This window comes from Suncus etruscus, chromosome 5 (assembly GCF_024139225.1).
Source record: "Suncus etruscus isolate mSunEtr1 chromosome 5, mSunEtr1.pri.cur, whole genome shotgun sequence".
Classification (NCBI taxonomy): Eukaryota; Metazoa; Chordata; class Mammalia; order Eulipotyphla; family Soricidae; genus Suncus; species Suncus etruscus.
In genome coordinates this window covers 41,299,114-41,320,155 of record NC_064852.1, presented here as the reverse complement: position 1 = coordinate 41,320,155, position 21,042 = coordinate 41,299,114, and the positions used below count along the sequence as shown (strand labels likewise).

At 36.1% G+C, this 21,042-nt stretch overlaps 1 non-coding gene across 1 annotated transcript; it reads left to right on the top strand.

The window, feature by feature from the left end:
- The first annotated feature begins 7,373 nt into the window (after nucleotides 1-7,373).
- LOC126010668 (5S ribosomal RNA) lies at nucleotides 7,374-7,492 on the top strand. The gene has a single exon (XR_007496684.1). It is a non-coding gene; the product is annotated as a 5S ribosomal RNA (ribosomal RNA).
- Nucleotides 7,493-21,042: the final 13,550 nt, after the last annotated feature.

Here is a 21,042-nt window from a genome sequence, read left to right as displayed (position 1 = left end):
CTCTGTAACTTTATCCAAATACTCATCCTTTTCAGGTCCTTCAGTGGTAAATGTAAACTGGAGTTTGTTAGTTTTGCTAGATAATATTCAAGAAATACTCAGGTCTGCACTTAAAAGTTCCTATAGACAAGAAAAAGTATTATAATTATTAGTGTTGTTGTTTGTGACTTATATAGCTGCAGAAATTGAAGATTTAAGATCTCCCTGTGGATTTTACTGTGGCCTCCAGAACCTGAGATTTAATTTTAAAAGAATTAAATTTCCAGTCTGCTTTACAGGGGTGACTGTGAAATCGTATGCTGACAGACTGTTGTCTTCAGAGGCAAAATCCAGACACACTAAGACAATGCCACAGCTTGAACAGAGGGTGACCCTTTCCCATTCATCTTAATGGAGTGTTAAACTTGAAGCCTAATTAGGTCCACTTAAATGCCAGCATTATTATACTTTTCTCTGCTTATCTTCATACCAGAAACAATCAACTAATGCACTCATTTAATCTGAGTGCGTGCAACGATCACATCCAGACTCCCTGTCATTTTGATAGCTTGCTTTGCAGTCATAAAAGTACAAGTTTTAAACTTGCACTTTGGTCATTTTTAATTATCCACATAATTGGATTACTTTCTATTACCTTGAAATTTTAGAGGTGAAACTGTATGTACTTATATATGATGTTTGTAAGGCGGCAGAGGCCTGATCACTATTCCCTTAATGAGAAACTGGTATCACACTAGTTCTCAGGATTACAAACTAATAAGATGTGTTAAATGAAAGATCCCATTCCTGCCCTTTAAAAAAAGGCTCAGAGTTAGTTGTAAGTTTAGTTGATCCTTTGTGTATATGTATCTGAGCTTCTACATTCCCTTTCTGATTCATCTTTAGTGTCTGGTCTCCATCTTAACAGCCTCCATTGTAACTCAACTCCTACAACAAATTTTAGAGGAAACAGAAGTCAATATTTTTAGGCATATACAATAGAAATATATTTTATATCTATAGTATATATGTAGATAAAGAGATATTTATATATTCACACTTGCCTATTTTCTACCTAGGAAAACTCTGCTCTAGGTTCTCAATTCAAGTCCAAGCATCCTCATAAAACATCTCATCAAAGTTGACAGGTTTATTCACAACTATAAAATTAGTCTGTTTATCTTAATGGTCACTTTTCCAACATGGCATACAAAACCATTTTTGTGAGTTTATTATCCAGGCTGGGAGATAAAGACATTAGATAGATGTCTTCAAAGGGGTAATTTTTTTCTCATTTCTCTTTGTACTTGTCTTTTACTAATTTCATATTTCACATGTGTCCCAGGAATCTGAATGCCAAAGCTGAAGAATACACTTTCTCACCATTCAAAAAGGACTTAGTTTTCCAACAATTTTTACCGTTGAGTGGAATTCTGACTCATTATAACCAGTAAATTGAGACAAGGAGATGACTATAAGGAGTAAGTATATAAGAGGCAATGCATAAACACAATTGGTGATGTTTTTCTAAATCCTGAAGTCCCATTCTAAATGGGAAAAAATAGTGTCATATGGGAACTTAAAGATAACACAGTTGATAAAGTAATGTCCTTGCATGCAGTCAACCCCAGTTCAATCTCTAGAACTGTAAATGGTACTCCAAGCACTATCAGAGTCTACTCCCGAGCAGTTAGGAATAGCCCTGAGCACCTTGAGTGTAGCTCAAATCCCCTTTATCCTACAAAAAAAAAATTTGAATTATTTGACAGAAGTAGCCTGGTATAATCTCTATATGAGATGAATAGAAGCTGGTCTTGCTTCTATGACAAGCAAATGTGACAGCAATATGACAACAAATACAAAAAAAAATATGACAGCAAATAGCAAATTTGGTAAATCATTGAGATTTGGGGATGACTTTTGTTACATTACCTGACTTGTCTTGTCCAATGTAATGTTTTAGAATTACTTTATTAATTTTCAGGTCATTTCTTACAGGCTGGACATTATATATACATATATATGTATATATAATTCTGCTTTCTTTAACTTTAAATATGAGAATAAAAACAAGAACATGGGAAAGTTACTCTGGTACCATCCACCCACTCCAACTTCACTCCATATCATTAATTCACTTATGTTGTATCCTTTGATGTTGTAAATGAATTAAATTATATTACAGGCTACTCTTTTCTACAGGAAAACAAAGGTTGCTCCCAATGCTCAGACATTTTCCAGAGACAGAAAATTATTATCCAAAGCCAACCCATGGTCACAGAAAATGGGGTGTGTAAATTCCCTCAGGTTAAACTACAAAATGTAGGTTCACATTATTCAAATAGACACCAGGCAAATATCTATTAACTAGCTACATAAATAAGACACTGTCCTGAGAGCCATTGAAAAAATGGAATAAAAGCAAAATTATAAATCTTATGTTAATAAAAATATAAAATTATATGAGAATTAGCTAGATGGCCTTTTTATTGAGACCATTAGTTATTCTTTAAATATTTTAAAAACTTAAAACAGTTGCTTAACAATGTTAAAATGCAAAAAAGTCATTTTTATTCCAATAGGAGTACGTATCTTGTGCTTATATTAAATAAGGTCACCGTGTCCTAAATGATTTCTTCCTTCAAGAGTTTATTTCTCCCTTACAGACTCAGTTATGCAAATTCCCATTTGGTCCATAGATACTAATGCCCTTCAGTTTGGATTGAAAAAGGAAAAGGAGCCTTCGGGGAAACTTAGTAAAGAAAGGACTGAAAGTGTGAGATGGAGATAAAGAAGGAAAGTACTGCTAGTGATGAATTGGCAAGCCACATGTTTAGGGAACCAATGAAATAAAGGATCTCTTCTGACAAAAGCAGTCATAATGTCTGCATTCTGACAGCTCCATGCACTCACTCTATTCTCAAAAGAGATGTAAATCAAGCCATGAAAAATTACGGGTACACCAACCCGACAGCTGAAAACTGGTAATCTTGAGAGGAGAGGTGAGCTAAGTCTCCGATCTGCTGAAGCCATCAGCTGCACCTACCACCCACAATTAGCTCTTCGCTACTTAACCACTGATCACTGCAGAGATGCCAAACTGACAACGACTCCAGTATGCTAGTATTTGTGCTGACCTCACCAGGATTTTTTTGAAATGAGTAAGGCACCTTCCCTCACTGTCTCTTACTTCCAAAAGGTATGGCAGCCAAAAGCATCCCCCACAAAAGCTGCGATATCAGAGAACTTGGAATTCTTGGAACAAATAGCCACATATGCGCCCGAGTAACAATTCCAATATTGTCATCCCAGTAGGAAAACATCAACACACACAATCAACATGGATTCGAAGTCACCTAATATTAAGAAACTAAACAACAAAAAGATCTTCTAGTAACAAATAGCTTAGTAAACCTTAATGTGAGAAACAATAATTTCCACAAAATTTTTCTGTACTTTTAAAAATAATTTTAGTATTTCTCACCTGTAAACAAGCAATATAAAATGTATTATTTTATGCATGCCAAGGGGATAGGCTTGGGAATGGGTGAGAATCCCACAGCAATGGTGGAGGGAATTTTATTTTGGTAGTGTAGGAACATGAATGGCAAAAACAAATGTACTGTGATTAATAATGTAATAAATGGTCTTTGTATAAAGTAATTTATATATATACATATACATATACATATATATATATGTTTTTACGCCACACATGGTTTCACTCAGGGGTTACTCCTGGCTATGCTCTCAAAAAAACGCTCCTGGCTTGGGGGACAATATGAGACACTGAGGGATCAAACCCTGGTCCGTCCTAGGCTAGCACATGCAAGGCAAATGCCCTACTGTTTGCGCCACCACTCCGGCCCCATAATTTATATATTTTTTTAAAATGTAAGGATTTTCTCTGTTGGTACAGAAGACTGCAAGTCAGAAAGACCACATGCACAATGAAAGGTATATTCACATTGGATTAATTTGGGGATCATAAAACAATTATCTAACTTACTAGTTCTGTAGACTCAAGATTAGTTACAGAGTTGGGTGCTTGCCTTTCACATGACTAAGCTGACTCAGGCTCAATCTTCAGCACCCTATATGGTCTCTAAACATGAACAGGGATGATCCTTGAGTACAGAGCCAGGAGAGTAAATCCTAAACTTAGTCAAGTGTGGCCCAAAGACAAAATCAAAAAGGGGGAAAACCTACCTCATAGAATTAATGTGTAAATTAGAATTTGAAAAGACTCTGCATATAATGGTCCTAATACACTGATCATACATAGTAAGTTTTAGCCACATAAACTTTTACATTTGCCTGCCATATAAACTTAACTTATATTAATAAGTTTACATGTACACAGCCAATAATAAAAAATAAGGGCATTGTAGCAAATACAATTTACTGTTTCCCCAAGTAAAAAAAATAATCTGACATTTCTTCAGTTACTTTTTTTTGGGGTGGGAGGGTCACACCCAGTAGCACTCAGGGTTTACTCCTGGCTCTATGCTCAGAAATCACTCCTGGCAGGCTCAGGTGACCATATGGGATGCCAGGATTCGAACCACTGACCTTCTGCATGCAAGGCAAATGCCTTATCTCCATGCTATCTCCCCGGCCCCTTCAGTTACTTTCAATTTCTAAATACTTCCGATAGAGTATTTCCCAAAGATATCAGAGTAATACAATGTTATTCTCAAGCCAATACCAAACATACCAAATGAGGTGATACTACTGGTCCTTAAATCACATTATTTAATTGAAATGACCTTTGAAAAAATAATTGGTAACTTTTATTTCTAATGTGCATACATACACATATTTTTATATCAGCAATGTTAAATTTATCATATTTCTCAAATGTAATATTGGATCAGTACCTTCTTTTTATGTTATTGTTATTCTTTTGTGTTATTGTGTTATTGATTCCTTCATCTTTCATGCTTTCACTTTGTTGATCGTCCTGCCCCATCAGACTTTGCCACGATGACCCTAAAAGGCCCCATTGCCCAGATCTGCATGTCCTGATATAGCATGTTCAGCTTTAAATACATCATTTAACGAAATCAGAAACCTGGGACAGGGAGACCTATGCCTGGAAGTGACCAACAGGTGGGTTCCCCGTGTCCCTCTCCTTCCTATGGTCCTGTTCCCAGGGGTGGCTGGATTTTTGAGAGCCCTTGAATAAAGGTATCACAAAAGCAAAAATAAAAATGCTGAAATGACTGCTCTGCACAGATATTTCTTTTCTTCCGATATTCGAACCACTGTCCATCCTGAATAGGCTGCGTGAAAGGTAAATGCCCTACCATTGTGCTATCTCTCTGGCCCCTGCACAGATATTTTTTTGGGGGGGCCACACTCTTTTGATGTTCAGGGGTTACTCCTGGCTAAGTGCTCAGAAATTGCCCCTGGCTTTGGGGGACCATATGGGATGCCAAGGGATCAAACCATGATCCTTCTTTGACTAGCGCTTGCAAGGCAGACACCTTACCTCTAGTGCCACCTTGCTGGACCCTGAAGAGATATTTCTACCTTCAACAAAGTGGATTCTAGATTAGCAGGGTATGTGGCTGTTTAATTTAGTGACTTAATTCAAAGATTCAAAATCCATTTCTGATTGGCTTTTTACAAATATGCTTAATAACTTCTTTGGAGGGGCTTTTTAAAGCTTATTACAAAATATATATTTATAATTTTAAAATTATTTGATAGTAGTATAATCTAATATCCAACTAGATGATTTCTCTGCTAGCTCCCTGTTATGTTTCAATAAATTTGTCTAAATCTTAAAAGAAAAAAAAAGGTGTCATCAATATTATTAGCATGTTTAGTTAATTTAAATTAAAAAAAGCATCCTCACTTGAAAGCTCTTGACAAGAAACACTTGTAGGTTCCCAGACCAAAGACAGGTAGCAGTTCAAGTGATTGTCACCAAGAGTTCCAGGATGGGCCTGGCACTGTGCAGGACTGTTTTTGCTTCAGTGTTGGGTGTCATTTCCTGCAGGGCTCAACAATGTGATGCTGGAAAAGAATGGAACCCCCTTCTTCCTTGCTCAGAGGGGGCATCAGCCTCCCTCCTACAGCAGATGGGGCAAGGTGTCAGGACTGGCTGAAGGTGAGTGACCATGATTAATCTCTCTAGCCTGCAGCATATCAGAGCCAGTGTAAGAGGACAGCTGCTCCTGGCCAGGGCATCATGACCCTAGAGGAACTACTTCCCAGACATTTGGAACCTTCTAGAAACCTTCTATTGGTCTGTAAAATATTCTCTCCTTGGTAGTCTATCATTCTGTTAATCCTTTGTGTCCTTCACCCTCATTTAGCATCACTCACTCTCATATACAGAGTGATCAAGCCACAATGATGAGCTCAGCTCACTCCCACATCACTTTGAGCTCTTCACACCTGTAGGCTTTTGCACTAACTGCTCCTTCCACTTGGAAGACTCAACTCTGGATCCTTCACATAGCTCTCTCCTTCTTGTCTTTCAAAGCACCTCTTCAATATCATCTCAAAACAACTTTCACCAACCATTCAATCCAAAATAGTCACTTGTTACCTGGTTGTGTTAACAAGTGTGCTCTTCTGTCACATGTCACCCATTATCATATTCAACTTATTTCAATGCATTTCATTTAAAGCTAGTGATTTTTTTCTGGTGTATTTGCTCTTTTGGCGGGATCAGAGGTGAACACACCTGACAGTTTTCAGGGCTTACATTTAGCTCTGAGCTCAGGAATCACTCCTAGTAGTGCTCAGAAGATCAGAGGAGGTGCCAGGGATTAAACCGTGAACACATGCAAGATAAATGTTTTAACCACTATACTATCACTCTGGCCCTATATTTGTTCAACTTATATTTATCTTCCTCTTTCTTCAGTCTGTCTACTTGTTGCTCATTTTTACCCTTCTCTTTCTCTCTTTCCTTCTCCCTGACATCCAAATTAAGAAGCAAGCAAACCCCAGGAAAACAGGAAATTGCTCTAATTCCTGCATCCAGGCCATTTCTTGGCTTATAAACAGTATTAAGCAACTTATTATATAAGACTAGATGAAGAAATAACTAAGGAAACCCCTCTGAAATCTTGTAAACTGAGAAAAAGTAGGGAAGCCGAGTGTAAACACAGAGGCTTGAGTTGCTTGCATTCAACCTAGGATCAATGCCTAGAATCATACATATGATGGCTACTTGAGCACCATTAGGAATGATCCCGGAACAAAAAGCTTGGAGTAATCCCGAGCAGAGCCAGTTGTGACCCAAAGATGCATGGGAATTGTAGAACACAGCTTATGATCCCCTAAACAACGGTATGTGCACCTCCTAAAGCTTATAAAAATACCTATTCAAGATCTATTCTAACGTTTTGATCTTCTAAATAGAAAAATCTGGAGTCTACAGCCATACCACCCTGAACGCGCCCAATCTCGTCTGATCTTGGAAGCTAAGCAGGGTCGGGCCTGGTTAGTACTTGGATGGGAGACCACCTGGGAATACGGGGTGCTGTAGGCTTATTAAAAATTAAAAAAATAAATTAAAATTAAAAATGTTAATTAAAAAAGATTTAAAAAATAAAAAAAAATCTGGAGATGGGATCAAGCAACCTGTGTTTTTAATGTACCTCAGATCAACTGATCTCTGAGCACAGGGCTAAAAAAAGTAAGTCCTGAGCACCAATGGGTGTAGCCAAAAAGAAAAAAAAAAACTTCCCAGATGATTCTGATACATAAGTTAACTGGAGAACCACCTACATACCATCATGAATTTTCCATTACTCAGATAAAAAGTTGATGATCTCAAGAATATTTAGTCTAGGCATTAAATAGTGTCCAAAGAGTGACTCAGAGCTTCCCAAGATGGATTTTAGTAAGCAAATGATGTGAAATACTTCAGACTGACCTAAGTTTATCCAGGAAGAACTCAGTCTAACTACTTTACTCCATTCATTTCTTTTTACTTTTCATAGTTTTACGTTCTCCGTAGTAACCTCTAATTTACTTGAGATCATTCCACTAAGGCCTGTGGTTCTTAGTGTACAGTGAAATAATAAGTACCTGAGTTTTAAACTAACTATGCAGCATAGTCTCCTAAGGAGCTACTAATACGCATACCCTAATACACAGGCATGCAAACACTCACACCTATTCAGTTGCTAAAAGTAATTTTAAATGCATCATCATATCTGAACTGCATGCATTTTACCATTTTGTTTAATTAATCAAATCTCTTTTTTATACTAACATATTTTTATTTTGATCATAGTGGCTTACATATTGTTGACAATAATATTTTAAGTACATATTTACATAAAATCGGGGGGATTCCCATCACCGGTTTGTCCTCCCTACTCCTCCGTTTTTGTCCTACTTCCCATATCAAATCTTAACCGCTTCAAAATATAGTCATTTTAAACTGATTTCTTAGCTGTACAAACATAATATCTACTTGCGTTCAGTTTGAACATAGTAATATTTTGTTAGCTATCACTAGTTTCTAGATGAGAATTTACATACATTAGTAGTAAGTGACTTAGGAATTACAAAAAATTAAGACCCCAGGTTATTTGCTACAATCCATGAAATCATAATAAAAATTATAATAAAAACCATATTTTTATTTCCAAATTTAAAACAAAGGCAGGTATTGTAGTTTTCTTGGTGGATCATAATTTTAAAATCACTCTCATTTCACACACAGATAAAGGTTTTTTTCCTACAAACCACCCAGGTACTAATTCCTATATAAGTATTCCAATTATCAAAATGAAAAAATAATAGTCCAAAATTAGTTTCCTATTCTAAGGAAGATATTATCACAAATGGTGATAATGTGTAGAGAACACTCCAGGATTTTTAAATAAACTGCTTGACCACCACTTTACTATATTTAGGCCTTGTGCAACCGAGAAAATTATTAATAAAAAGTGAAAAAAATATTGTAAAGTTGTTACTTAGTTTTCTCTAATTTATTATACGATAGTATTTATCCTTACATGAACTTTAGCTTTAGTTTTATGATCAAATTATGTTTCCTATGTCACAAAAGATAATGAAACTTAATGTTTCTGTACATCAATAATTTAAAAATGGGGACCAGGCAATAATTTGGTAGATAGGGGGAGTTTCTTGTATACATTGAGCCAGGTACAATACTTAGCACTTTATATGATCCCTGAGCCCACCAAGAGTGATCCCTGAGTACAGAGCCAGGAATAAGTCATGACCATTGCCATGTGTGGCCCAAAAACAAATAAAAAAATATGCAAATCGTCTACTTTAACTGTTTCCACAATTTTAATCATTTTATAATTAGAGTACAATTGATTACCAAAACATCTTGATATGCATAAATTGTCTTATTAATTTTAATCATTATTATGAAATTAAAAGAAAATAAAACACATTTCCCTAACTTTAATAACAAACATGTTCCAAAGATATTAAGTGGTTAAATAAAGACCACAGAATTTGCATGAAGTTGAAGTAATTTCCAGATCTGGCACTTTTAAAATTACATAATACACATTTGACTACAAGTCAGAGAAGCCCTAGGAGGTGGTAGAAGAAATCTTTGTTCAATATAGAATGCAATTTATTCAATACTGATTGTGTACTTTTTTGTAAACCATGATTACAAATATTGGTTCTAAAATTACATTCAGTGACTGATCAGAGAAATCACTTTCTAAAGATCCAGGCCCACCCACATTCCATAAAGTATCATGCTAATGTAAAATGTTGAGGGAGGCAATAACAAGAAAAAGAAGAACATTTATTACATAAAGAAACAGTATATATTGATTTTGTCTTTCCATTGTGAAATCAGGTAATACAATTTCATTGCCTATGCAATAAGAAAATAGGTCTTAATGGAGTGATGGTTTATGATTTGACTACTGTGTCAAATTTCCTTTCCAGCTGTTCTCCATGGAAGACATCACCCACCAAAATTAGGCAACTGTAGAGTTTAGCTGCCCATTGAGAACTAAATGCCATTATTTCAGCAGAGTTAAATGGGGGAGTATATGGAGAAAAATAGTGGAAAAGGGGCCATTTATTCAAATTATTTGCCTTCAAATAATTGTGACTGAAGAATACCATAAATACAGGTCTACAGTGGCTATCCCTGAAGAGCACCAAAGAAAGACCACACTCAGAAGGTCCAAAGGGCATGAGAATTTGAGAGTTTATTAGTTTTGGCAGTTTCTTCCAGCTACAGTGCAGTCTCAAAAAAGCAGAAGGTGTTAGGCTTCGAGTTCACTTTTTGGCTTATTTCCATAAAAGAAGTAAATGTTGTTGGGAAATAGTTCTCCACAAAGTTCTCTCATTTTCTGCATATGTTGCAAGAAGAAACAGTGACTTTTTCTGGTTTAGACAATCTGTGTCAAGATATTCACAGACTGAAAAATCTTGGAAGACAAACTATGTTCCTTCAAAAGTAAAGGATAATCAACCTGGTTGGTAACTTTCAAATACCATAAGCACAGCTTTTTTATTTGTAACACCACTACATATTGAGGTATCATTTATTTCTCTTGGGGTCACTCAGTAATAAGAGAGGGGAGATTAACACACCATGAGGTTTGTTGAGTTTTGGATACTAACGTATTTTGTCTGTAACCAAAGTCACTTTGCTGGCATAGCTTTAAAATGACCAGATTAAAAAAAAAAATCATAGTGTATAAGAATGCTCATGAGCTTTTAGTTTATAATAGCATGTTTCCTAAATTAGAGTTGTGGTGCTGGTTGCATTTCAATACTACAGAGATTAGTACTGGTTTTTACATTGAGTTTTTCCTGTTAAAACATGATAAAAAAGATTTTAGTATTATTGAGCTAAGGAAAGTGAAAAATTAAGGGAAAATTATTTATCAAAAAATTTAGTTAAATCCAGAATGAAACACATAGAAAACACCCAAGAATCCACGTTTTCTTGTGTGGACAAATTAACAAAATGAACTCCATTTCTCCCATGAGAGCTTACTGTTGTGTTTTTAAAAAAACTTATTTAGGTTTTTTTTTTTTTGGAAGCAGGGCATAACTGGTAGTTTTGGGGGGTCTATTCTGCATGCAGTGGTGCCCAGAGAACTTTTTGGTACCTTTGATTGATCCTAAGTCTCCTGCATGTAAAGCATGCCCTCTAGCTGTTTGAGCTATCTCCTTGGCCTATTCTTATATTTTAAATGGAAATATGATAGTATGAATCTCTGGGGAGTTCATTTCTTTCACTATCTACAAATTTTGGTGCACGACACTGATGGGAAAAATACTGATAGTGTATATGCAGCAAAAGTAGATTACTGGCCTGACTCATAAAACAGTGCCTCTCTCTGAGCAGCAATTGGATAGGTTTTCTTCCAGATCAGTTTACAAAATGATGTTGTTTTGTTTTTGGTTTTTGGACCACAGCTGACAGTGCTCAGGGGTTACTCCTGGCTTTGTGCTCAGAAATCTCTCCTAACTTAGGGGACCATAATGGGATGCCAGGAATGGAACCCAGGTCTGCCGCGTGCAAGGCAAATGCTCTACCACTGTGCTCTCTCTGGCCCCTGATGTTGTCTTCAATTCCAGTTTCCTAGTTGAGGAAACCAACTGCACATGCAACAAACCTGCTGCATATGCAACATTTACCTGAACCTTTTTTTCTTATCAATCCTAGAACTGGCATGAAACGATAGAACAAGTGTGAACCTGAAGCTCTGACTGTAATTATCATAACTTTTTTTGCCTACAAGAATAAATAATAAAATTAATTCCATGCATAAATTATTCTGACACATGTATATGTTTTTCTGGATGTTCCTGAGGAATGTCTATAAGAAATGTATGCTCTTTCTTCCATGTCTACCATGCTCTACCTCTGACCATTTAGTACCTCCCGATCTTGAGGCAGAACAGTAGTAGTTCTTCACTTGCAATGATCTTATCACACAAAATACAGTCCTAATAATAGCCACCATTAAAATCCAAATGTCAGGTTTTGGTGGATATATGAGGGGTGATGGCCACTGCTAATTCTCTTACTGTACCCTAAGTGGCATAGTCACTTCAATTCTAGTATCTGTGAAGGAGGGAAAATGGGTTTGCTTCTGTTATGAATCCCAATATTGCTTGAGCAGCAATGGACTTTCATGGCTGTCTAGACCCAATCCATAATGTAAGAATTTCCTTTCTGTCTTTATTCCTTCAGAGGATTGTGAGTCAAACACCTTCTCATATTCAGAGATTTCTTCCTTCCCATATCTGTTCTCTTAAATTTCTTCACAAAATGTTTCTGGAGACAGGCTCCTAATAGACAGATACAACTGAATCCCTAAAAGTGAACACACTGAAAATTATTTCTCACAAGCAACTGCATGACTCATTTCTTTACTTCTTTAAGTCTGGCTAATTTATTATAACTATTAATAATTAAGTTATTAATCCTAGACTCTGGCCACATGCATGATGTGCTTCTCTCATAAATTCCATTGATGATATGCCCATTAATTCTGACATCCAGTAAACATACTTTAGCTGAACATGAGTGTAAATGATGATGCAAATATCTACCCCACTGAAGTACCAAGTAGTCAGAACAATAATAATGATCTAGTCAATCATCATGATTGCTTTTGCCTTTGAAATAAGGAGAGAAAATACAAATAACTTCAGGCAGACGTTTTTTGTTCTTTGTAATAATTAGCCATTTTTAAATCCACATAGTTCTTATATCTAATAATATAATTCTTTCTTAATCCCTTTCTTTTTCTGTTGCCACTTAAAAAATCCTTCAAAATTAATTGTAACTATGAAACTTTAATGTGATACAAGATATGCAATTAATCAAAATGGGTTAAAGACTGGAATGTAAGACTGGAAATCATAAAATAAACAGAATAAAGAAGGCACTGAACTCTGGAAAATCTATTGGTCTTAGTGATGTTTTTGTGGATTTGTCTTCTTAAATTAGAGAAAAAATAATAAAAAGAAACAAATGATACTAAGCAAACTAAAAACTTCTGCACAATAAAAAAACCTACTAGATGGGAAAAGATATTTGGAAATAATATATTCGACTAATGTTTAAGATCAAAAGCATACAAAAATTAAACTTAATAACAATGAATATTGATATAAAGAGACAAATAATTTGAATGAATAGTTTTCTAAATAAAACAGAGAGATGGGCAGTTGACATGTGAAAAGATAATCAATATTATTAGTAGTAAAATATAAGTCAACACTTATTGATCTCTGTCAATACTTCAATCTGATCGAATGACAATTATATGTGTATATATATATTTATAACATATATATATATATATCTTTTGGTTTTTTGTGTCACACCCGGTGATGCTCAGGGGTTAATCCTGGCTATATGCTCAGAAATCACTCCTGGCTTGGGGAACCATATGGGACACTGGGGGATAGAACCACGGTCTGCCCTAGGCTAGTGCGGGCAAGGCAGATGCCCACCGCCTGCACCACCACTCTGATCCCGATAATTATATTTTTTAAAATATAACAATTATCTTTGAGGATTTGGAGAATGGGAAACTCATGTAAATTGAGTTTGGTCAGAATATGAATTGGTGTAGTCACTATGAAATAGAATATGAAGGTTCCTCAAAATATAAGGGTGAGAATGATTCTGTTATTTTGCTTCTGAATATCTAAAGAAGTCTTATTTAAAAGAATGTATGTACTCCAATAATTATTACATCATTGTTTATAATAGGCAAAAATATAAACAGCCTAATTTTATAAATGCATATATAATATATACATATAAATATTAGATGCACAAAAATTATAAAAGTAAAATATATATACACAAATATGGAGAAAATTTGAGGATACTATGCTAAATAAAATAAATCTGAAAATATAAATACCCTATTCTTTCACTCATATGTAGAAATAATAATGAACAAACAAATAAACATATAGATACAGAGAACAAATTGGTGACTACTTCAGGGGAAACGAAGAAACATCAAAGTATATCAACTTTTTCTAATATGTTTGTTAACCTCAAGTCAAGACTATCTTTTTTTTTTTTTTTTTCCATTTTTGGGCCATGCCAGTGACGCTCAGGGGTTATTCCTGGCTATGTGCTCAGAAATTGTTCCTGGCTTGGGGGACCATATGGGACACCAGGAGATTGAGCCATGGTTCGTCCTAGGTGAGCTGCATGCAAAGCAAGCTCCCTACTGCTGTGCCATCATCCCAGCCCTATCTTTTAAATTTTGATTTGTTACCTCTACATAACAAATGGGGATTTTTCTACTTTCCTTCTATAGATAACAGGCAAATAAAGTATGTCCATTTCTTTATCAAATAAACATAAAGATGAGGTAAACTGAGAATATGAAAAAAAGGAATAATCATTTTACTATCAAAAGTCCCATTAGAGGGCCTGTGTGGTGGCACTAGAGGTAAGGTGTCTGCCTTGCCAGCACTAGCCTAGGATGAACCGCGGTTCGATCCCCTGGGGTCCCATAGGGTCCCTCAAGCCAGGAGCGACTTCTAAGCGCATAGCCAGGAGTAACCCCTGAGTGTCACCGGGTGTGGCCCCCCAAAAAACAAAAGTCCAATTAGAAACTGAGATTTAGTCCAGAATTTTCTACTTCCAGCACTTCTGCTTTTGAACACTATACTTCCAAAGCACAAAAACAAATCATTGATATTTAAAACAATGACAATATTGTGGATTTAGATAGTAGACATTTTAATTAATAATCCCACAAATTAAAGTTGTCTAAAAAGAACAGGAGTTACCAAAAATATTTATATCAGTTTTAAGAAATATTTTAAAAATTTGTGAGCTAGATATGATTTTGGTATATCCCTTAGATAAACTAAAAAAAGAAAGAGAAAAATACATTTGTATTTTAGTCCACTATTTTGTTAACAGATAACATCCTCAAACTAAAAAGAAATGTTCCTAAAATAGGGTTCCCTTCCCTGAAGTCCCCCTTGGAAAGCAACAGTCACTAATGCAATTAGATATCTAGGGTATGTTCAGTTGCCTGCCAAGATATGGCTTATGATTATTAAAGTATGCTGAGAACACCATTACATCAATGACAAAAAGAAAAGCGCATTATTGTTCGTATTTCTAGAATTCTTCGGATGTGAGTCAATTCATTGGGTGGGATTTCACTGGAAAATGACTTTAGGAACGTTTTAAATGAAAGAAGCACAGAACCAAAGCCTTCAAACAGACATAATGGAAAACCATAGACAGACTTCACCCAGCTGGCCATGACAGAGATTAAATTCAAAGTTAAAATTGTAGCTACAAAAACTCCAATTTTCTGCACAATTTGCTTTTCAATAAAATTCTGTGACTTTGCTTTTTATTTTCAGACTTAACAATATAATTTTAAAGAAAGAGAAAGAATATGAGATTATTGGAAACTGTCAATATGTATTTGTCCCTTAAGGCACTTAGGAATTTGGATAATTTGCAGATGCAGAAATAATACATGACATAAATATTTTCAGGTTTTTTTTTTAACCTGAGATTCATAAGAGTAAACCAAAACATACTATGGTATCATGCTCCCTCTGCCTGGATTAATCACATCTCTCCTATAACTACCACAACCCAAGTTATGATCAGAAATATAAGACTTTTATACACAATAGTTTGTGTTATATATACATACACAGAAAATTCTAGCTAGAGTCGATGTGTTATTTAAGTTAAGAAGTTAAGCAGTCTAAGAAGAAAACAATGGCTGCAAACATCTCCTAGTAATTCAATCCAAGCTAATACCTTTCTAGTCTTCTCAGAGAGGAGGAGGGAGAATTCTTCTTCTTCTTTTTTTTTTAATTTTTATTTACTTATTTTTCTTTTTTTTTTTTTTTTGGTTTGGGGTCACACCAGGCAGCACTCAGGGGTTACTCCTGGCTCTACACTCAGAAATCACTCCTGGCAGGCTCAGGGACCATACGGGATGTCGGAATTCAAACCACTGTCCTTCTGCATGCAAGGCAAACACACTACCTTCATGCTCTCTCTCTGGCCCCAGGATTCTTCTTTCTACATAAACTACAGCAGCCCAAGATCACCCTCAATACCCTCCAACAGAAAGGGCCCAGTTCTGAAACTGACATCATATAATATGAGCAGCTGAATCCTCTCAGGTGAGATAGGAATACAGGGATAAAAATCTCTGGGTGTGTGGTCAGAGAGATAGCATGAAGGTAGGGCATTTGCCTTGCATGCAGAAGAATGGTGGTTCAAATCCCAGCACCCCATATGGTCCCCTAAGCCTGCCAAGAGCGTTTCTGAGTGTAGAGCCAGGAGTAACCCCTGAGTGCTGCTGGGTGTGACCCAAAAAACAAAACAAACAAACAAAAAAATCTCTGGGTGTTTCCTTCTAAAATGGGGTAAATTTGAGCCCTACTGTGCCTGTTGCCTAGTGTAAACCAGTAGCCCCCACTCACCACTACCATTTTCTCAACAACAACAAAAAAATGACCAAGCTCAGTCTCCATGCTCCAGAATAAATTAATGGCTAGCAATACTTTCCAAATAGTCTGATTCAGGTTGATACCTCTGTGGCCTTCGTACAATGAAAAGGACCAGATTTCCTCTTCTACATGAAACACATACAGCAGCCCAAAACCATCTCCTGTACCCTCTCACAGCTCCGCAATGTAACCTAATAAACTTTTCGGTCACATTAAGCAGTGTTCAGGGCTTCTACTGACTGTCTCAGGAATCACTCCTTGTGATGCTGACATTTGAACCTGAGTCAGCTACACACAAGGGAATTACCTTAACTCTTGTGCTATCTCTTTGGCCTATGTGACACATTTTAATTCAAAGAAAATCTCTGAGGGATGAAGAGATAGTACAGTAGGTGGGGCACTTTCCTTGCACACAAAAGACCTGGGTTCAGTTCCTAGCATCCCAGGCTTGGGGGACCATATGGGACACCAGGGGATTGAACCATGGTCCGTCCTAGGTCAGCTGCATGCATCCCAGATGGTTTCCCCCAGCCTGTCAGGAGAGAGACCTGAGTGCAGGAATAACCTTTGAGCATTGTCCAGATGTAACTCAAAAACGAAAATGAAAAAAAAAGAAAAGAAATTCCTACTTATCCTTCCTGACAATTCAGAGTGAAAAACTAGGAACTATATATTTAATCTTTTGTAAAAGTATTAAATAAATGAATTGACAATATAAATGATACTTGTAATAAAGTTGAAATAGATAAATCTTACTCTAATTAGAATATTTACTCAAGTTGTCATAAGTGGCTAACAAAATTTGAACTTGACTGGAATTAGGGAAGTGAGCAAGTAAAAAAAAAATAGTGAATAGAACCAGAGTGATAACACAGTGGGTAGTCTGTTTGCTTTGCATGCAGCTGACCCGGATTCAATCCCCAGCATCCCAGATGATCCCCAAACCTGTCAGGAGTGATTTCTGAGCAACCCTTAGAAAAAAAGAAGATAGAAGGCATCACTTTCCCCAACTTTAAATTGTACTGCAAAGCAATAGTAATTAAAATAGCATAGTACTGGAATAAAGACAGACCCTCAGATCAATTATGTAGGACTTTGTAGATCACATGGTTTAATAAAATAAAATAAATTAAAAAATTAAAATTTTGGAATTCAGTCTTAGATGTTATTTGTTTGTTAGTTTTGGGGCCCAAACATGGTGGTGCTTAAGGTTTACTCCGACTTTTTGCTCAGAAATCACTCCTGACAGGCTTGGGGATCATCTGGGATGCTGGGGATTGAATCCAGATCAGCTGATTTAGCTATTCCTGGGTGTGTATTGTTCCAAATGAATTTCAGAAGTGTTTGATCCACTTCTTTGAAGAATGTCATGGGTATCCTTAGAGGAATTGTATTAAATTTGTACAATGCTTTGGGCAGTATTGCCATTATAATGAATTTAATGCTCCCAATACATAATCAGTGTATGTTTCTCATTTGCCTTGTGTCCTCTTTTATTTCTTTTTTGTTTGTTTGTTTTGTTTTGTTTTTGGGTCGCACCAGGTAGCATTTAGGGGTTTCTCCGGGCTCTGTGCTCAGAAATTGCTCCTGGCAGGCTCAGAGAACCATATGGGATGCCGGGATTCTAACCATCATCCATCCTGGATTGGCTGCTTGCAAGGCAAACGCCCTATGGCTGTGCTATCTCTCCTGTCCCCTCTTTTATTTCTTGAAGCAATATTTTGTAGTTTTCTTTGTCTAGGACCTTCACCTTTTTAGTTAAGTTGACTCCAAAATATTTGAGTTTCTGTGGCAATAATGTGAATGGAATATTTTTAATGTCCATTTCTTCTCTTTCATTATTTGTGTATAAGAAGGACATTGAGGGCCCCGGAGAGATAGCACAGCGGCATTTGCCTTGCAAGCAGCCGATCCAGGACCAAAGGTGGTTGGTTCGAATCCCGGTGTCCCATATGGTCCCCCGTGCCTGCCAGGAACTATTTCTGAGCACTGCCAGGTGTGGGCCCCCCAAAAAACAAAACAAAACAAAAAAGGACATTGACTTTTGTGTGTTAATTTTGTAGCCTGCCGCTTTGTTATATTGTTTCTAGAAACTCTTTGGCTGAGTCTTTAGGGTTTTCTAAATATAGTATCATGTCATCTGCAAATTGTGAGAGCATGACTTCTTCCTTTCCTATCTGAATTTAATATCTTTTTCTTGCCAAATCACTGTGGCAAGTACCTCTAGTACTATGCTAAATTAGAGTGCTGAGAGGGGGCACTCTTGTTTTGTACCAGATTTTAGAGAAAAAGTTTTTAGTTTATCCTCATTGAATATAAAATTTGCCTTTGGCTTGTGGTAAATGGCCTTTACTATATTTAGAAAACTTTCTTCCCTTTGCATCTTGTTGAAAGTTTTTATCACGAGCAGGTGTTGAGCCTTAATGTATAGTTACTTTTCATCTATTATTTATATAAATTTATATATTATTTATATAAATTATATTTATTTATATAAATTTATATATTATTTATATAAATGTTTTTATTTTTCCTTTTGGTGATATGGTGTATTATGTTGATTGATTTGCATATGTTAAACCATCCCTGCATCTCTGGAATAAAACCTACTTAATCATGGTATATGACCTTCTTAATGAGGCGTTGGACCCTATTTGCTAGGATCTTTACATCTATGTTCACCAGGAGGAAAATAGGTCTGCAGTTTTTGTTATTTTATTTTTTAGTTTTTGCACCATCTCTGTCTGCTTTTGGTATCAGAGTGGGAGTGTTTCAGTTTCTTCAATTTCCTGGAAAAGCCTGAAGAGTAATGATAGTAGGTCCTCTTGAAAGGTTTAAAAGAATTCATTAGTGAATCCATCTGAGTCTGGGCTTTTTTGGAGGGAAAGATTTTTTATTACCACTTTAATTTCTTCAATAGTGATGAATCTGTTTACATATGCTTGATCATCCTGGTTCAACTGTGAAAGATTATAAGAGTTTATAAATTTATCCATTTCTTCCAGTTTCTCTCGTTTTTTGGCATAAAGTTTCTCAAGTAGTCTCTGATTGCCATTTGAATCTCTAGTATCTGTAGTGATCTCCCCCTTTTTATTTCTAATTTGGCTTACTAAGTTTCTTTCACTTTCTTTATTTGTGGGTTTTGCTAGTAATTAATTGATCTTGATGATTTATTTTCCAAGAATAAACTTTTGCTTTCATTGATTCTTTTATTTGTTCTTTGGATTTTTACTTCATTAATTTCTGCTCTAAGCTTTGTTATTTCCTCCTACCTACCTATTTTTGGTTCATTTTGTTGATCACTTTCAAACTTTATGTTAGGTCATTATGTAGGCCCCTTCTTCCTTCCTGATGTTTGCTTTTAAAGCTATAAATTTTCCTCTTAATACTGCTTTTACTGCATTCCACAAATTCTGATAATATGTGTCTTTTTTTCTCATTTGTTTCAGGAATCATTTGATTTCCTTTTTGATTTCATCTCTAACCCACTGGTTATTCAGTAGTGAGCTGTTCAATTTCCAGGTGTTAAAAGTTTTTCCTTTGTGTCTATTTGTAGTTCCAGTAATGTTTTCATTTCTCCTACCACGTTTTTTCAGTTTTTATTTTATTTTTTATTTTTTGCAGTTCAGAGTTTTCTGAACACTATTTTCATATCTTCGTGATTCTTATTTGAAGTTTGTTCAGCTCGATCCATGCTTTCTTTGAGTTCTCTGAACATTCTCCATATTTCTTCTCTAAACTTAACTGAGAGGCTAAATAAGTGGTTGGCATTTTTCCAGTCATCAGAGCTGCCATCTTCATTCTCTATGCATGATATTGGCCTGAGTTGTTTCTCCACTGTCACACTTGTAGTGTGATGTTCTCTGCATGTTGTGCTGGGGATCATTGACTAGAACATGTGTGCAGTCTCAGAGAGAAGCAGAGCGGCCCAGTCTCCTCTGGCTCCACCCTTTGTGGGTGTGGTCAACTCACCTACGTTTATGTGGCTTCCACAGACTCTTCTGAGCAGGATTGATCCCAACATCAGTTGCAGATTTTGGACGGCAGCTGCATTGAAAGCATGCTACAAAGATCTGAAATATGACCCGTTTCTGAGATGGCAGGAACTAAGCTTAATGAATTCAGTTTCTCAGCCTGGTTCTGAGAAACAATCAAACTCTTAAAGACTATGTCAGATTCTACAATTCAAATCTCCTAGCACTTTTTGGACGTTGACTCTTTCACCTCTTCTCCCATTATTCACTTCACATTCTTTTAGTCATGTATTTACAGTTTTTTAATAATAATAATTTATTTTGACCAAAGCAGATTAAATATCTTTCACAGTAATATTTTAGGTACATATTGACATTGAATCAGGGGAATTCTCACCACCAAAGTTGTCCTCCCTCCACCACCATTTCCATCCCCATCCTTTATCCCTCGGGGCTGCTAATATAAGTGGTCCCCTCTGTGTCTAGCTTGTTGTAGATTGGGTATCGAACCGGTTGTCATTGGCTTTGGATTTGGTGCTTAATTCCGATCATTTTTTATTACTACTTAGTGATCATAAAACTGCTTAGTCTTGGTTGCCTCCATTATTTCCCCCTCAAT